Source organism: Marmota marmota, unplaced genomic scaffold, assembly GCF_001458135.2.
Source record: "Marmota marmota marmota unplaced genomic scaffold, marMar, whole genome shotgun sequence".
Taxonomy (NCBI): domain Eukaryota; kingdom Metazoa; phylum Chordata; class Mammalia; order Rodentia; family Sciuridae; genus Marmota; species Marmota marmota.
The window spans coordinates 11,227,587-11,231,787 of NW_026000283.1; positions in this window are offsets into that span (position 1 = coordinate 11,227,587).

Genomic DNA, 4,201 nt, shown 5'->3' on the forward strand with positions numbered 1-4,201 from the left:
GAGCACCATTGTACATACAGAATGAGACTTGAAGGTCAGTAATTGACTTGAAGGTCAGACTTGAAGGTTGGCTGGAAAAGTTTTCTATCCAGAGAAAAAAGCAAATTGAGCATAACTTTTCTGCATAAGAAGGCTGATTTACTCCATTAGAGTCAAAGCCCAAAATGAGATGAAGCAGTCTGAGAAAAACAGCATAGAGGAATGTTACCTGATTTTATAGGTACTTCATTATTATTTTTGCTTTGCATGTCTTATGTAATAATGATAGTTTCTTTAATTAAAAATTTTATTTTTCAGTGCTTGGGATCAAACTCAGGGCCTCACACATGCTAGGCAAGTACTATCCTGCTGAGCTACATCCTAGGCACTAGAGATACATTTTAATGGTCAGAGTTCATATAACAATTAAAATGAAGAAGTTCATTTTTTAAACTTCCTGCTAAAAGTTCTAAGCCTAAGGTACTTCCTCAAACACATGAGCTAGTTTTTACACATCCTTCAGGGCTGTTCATGCCCTATCTCCTCCATCGAGGCTTTTTGGTGTAAATCTAGAAGGTTCTGCCTATTCAAGTACCACTGATTACCACTGATTTGCTATTATTAGACCTCTCCTATTATCTTTTTATGTAAATATTTCTTATCTCCCTCAACCACAGTCTCTCTGTGGGATGGGCTGTCTGCCCACACTGACTTGCACATTATAAAAAGGCTCTTGAGGTATATGTTTCTCTAAATTAGATTTATTTCCTTGAGACTACCCAGGCACATTTCCTATGCCTGGTTTGGTAGAAATGGGCATCAAATTCAGAAATAGACTCTACTTTTATGGAGCTTACCTTTTTAGTAAAATAGTCGAGGTGAATCTTTTTTAGTCTCTCTAGAAAGTTACAGGAAGTTAAAACAAAAGATCACAGGAAATAGTATACAATAGTTGAAAACACTGGACATAGGAACACTCACTTGTATAGGACAGCTAAAAACACTGGAGTCAGGATATCTTGGCCTCATCTGTAGTTTGAAGTATATCATGACTACATTTCATGACCATTTGTACAATAATTTTCCTATATGTCACATAGAGATCATACAAAGAATTGATTCCTATATGACAAACACAGAGAATTAAATCCAAAAACAGATGCAAATCATGTTGGATGATACTTTCAGAACTACATTTTAAAAATCTATGAAAAACAGCTAACACCATACTGAAATGTAACAAGCTGAAAGCTTTCTCTAAAAGATCAGGAATAAGATAACGGTGTTTGCTCTCACTATTGCCATTTAGATTGTATAGAAAGTTCTAGCTATGTTATAGGTGAGAAGATGAAATAAAAGCTGTCGATATTGGAAAAGAAGAAGTATGACATTCTCTATCTGAAGATGACATAACCTTATGTAGAGAAAACACAATAGTACCCCGTCACACACAAAACTTATGAAAGCTAACAAATGAATCCTGCAATGTTTTAGGATATAAGATAAATATATAAAAATCAGTTTTTTTCTATAAATTAGCAATGAACAATCCAAAAATGAAATTAAGAAAACAACTCCATTTACAAAAACATCAATGAAGAATAAGATACTAAGGAATAAATTTAACCAAAAAAATGCAAGACTTATACACTGAAAATGACATAACTTTGAAAGAAATTAAAGAAAAAAGTAAATAAATGGAAACTGTCCTGTGTTTATGGATACATAATATTGTTAAGATGGCAATATTCTCCAAATTGAATTATAGAGTCACAGCAAAACCTATCAAAATTCCAGCTTCCTGTTTTTTTCTTGTACAGAAATTGACAAGCTGATCCTAAAACTCATATGGAAATGTAAGGGGTCTAGAGTATCCAAAACAAGCTTTGAGAAGGATAAAGTTAATGACTAATGCTTCCAATGTAAACTTGTTACAAGCTAATTACTAATTAAGACATTGTGGCACTGGCATAAGGACAGGCACATAAATCAATGAGATAGAGCTAACAGTTCAGAGTAGATCTGAACATTTATGATCAATTGATTTTTGATTAGGGTACCAAGGGGATATACAAATAGAAAGATGATAGACAAATGATGGGTAGATGATAGGTACTGGGGATTGAACTCAGGAGTACTTTACCTCTAAAGCTATATCCCTTTTTTTTTTATTTTTGAGAAAAGGCCTCGCTAAGTTGCTAAGGCTGGCCTCAGAATTGTGATCCTTCTGTCTCAGCCTCCTGAATTGCTGGGATTGCAGGCATGCATCACATACCCAGCTAAGGGTGCCAAGGAAATTTAATGGGAGAAAAGTAATCATTTCAAAAAATGGTGCAGGGAAAAAATCGCATACATACATGAAAAAAAATGTGAACTCTCTACTTCATGCCATATACTTTTGTATGTTGCTCAACATAGAGCAAAGATATTAAAATGAGTTAAAATTATAAATACTCTTAAAAGAAAACTTAAGTGCGAATACCCAACAGCTTTGATTAGGCAAGGTTCTATTAGATACAACACCAAAGCAAAGCAACAAAAGAAAACATAGATAAATTGGACTTCACCAAAATTAAAAACTTTCATAGGGTATAGTGACAGATGGCTATAATCCCATCTACTTGGGAGGCTGAGGCAGTGGGTGAGCAAATTTGAGCTCAGCTTTGGCAATTTAATGAGACTCTGTCTCAAAAAAAAAAAAAAAGTTTGGAGATGTAGCTCAGTGGTAAAGCAACCCTGGGTTCAAGCCCCAGCACTGAAAAAAAATTTAAAAACTTTCATGCTTCAAGTAATAGGATCACAAAAGTGAAAAGTCAGATAGAAGCTGGGAGCAACCGCACACCTGTAGTCCCACCTACTCAGGAGGTTAATGAGGAGGATTGCTTGAACCTAGGAGTTTAGGACCAGCCTGTGCAAGATCCCATCTTTGAATGTTCATTTTTTTTTTTTTTTTTGGTACTGAGGATTGAACCCAGGGCCTCAAATGAGTTAGGCAAGTGTTCTACCTCTGACCTACATCTCCAGCCATCCCCAGCCAAGACCCCTATTAAAAAAAAAAGGATAGGAGAAATATATCAAGTCATATATCTGAGATTTACATCTAGAGTATATAAAGAATTCTTGTAAGTCAACAATGAAAAAAATACAACCTGGGGCTGGGGTTGTGGCTCAGTGGTAGAGCTCTTTCCTAGCATGTGTGAAATACTGGGTTCAGTGCTCAGCATCACATAAAAATAAAGAAATAAAATAAAGGTATTGTGTCCATGTACAACTAAAGAAACTATTTTTAAAAGTATAACTAATTTAAAAATTGGCCAAGGAGTTAAAAAGACATTTTTCTAATTTTTTTTTTTAATTTTGATAAGGGTACCAAAGGGATAAACAGATAGATAGAAAAATGATAGACAGATGACAGACAATAGTCAATGAGCACATGAAAAGAATTCTCAACATCATTAGCATTAGGCTTTGGTAGAATCATAAAAAAAACATCATTAGCTATCAAAGAAATGCAAATGAAAACCACAGTGAGAAACCACTTCACACCCACTGGGAAAGCAGTAAACAAAGAGGCAGATAATAGCAAATGCTGTCAAGGACATGATGAAATTGGCACTCTCATATACTGCTGGTGGGAATGTAAAATTATGCAGTTGCTGTGGAAAATGGTCAGGTGTTTCTCTGAATGGTTAAGTGTAGAATTACCATATGACCCAGGAATTCCATTCCTACTCATATACCCCAAAGAACTGAAAATAAATCCACACAAGCTGTACACGAATCTTTCTAGCAATATTATTATTATTATTATTATTATTATTATTATTATTATTATTATTATTTTGGAGATGGGAATTGAACCCAGGGGCACTTAACCACTGAGCCACATCCCCAACTACTTTTTGTATTTTATTAGAAGTAGGGTCTCACTGAGTTCCTTAGGGCCTCGCTAAGTTGCCGAAGCTGGCTTTGAACTTATGATCCTCCTGGCAATATTATTCATGATAGCGTAAATAATAATAATGGAAATAATAATAGTGGAAATAACCCATTATTTGATGAATGGATAAAATGTTGTGTCCATATAAAAGAATATTTGTTCAGATATGAAAAGGAATGAAGTGTCTACATGTTACCACATGGATGAACCTTGGACACATTATGCTCTGTAAATGAAGTCAGACACAAAAGGCCACATATTGTATGATTCTATTTATATGAT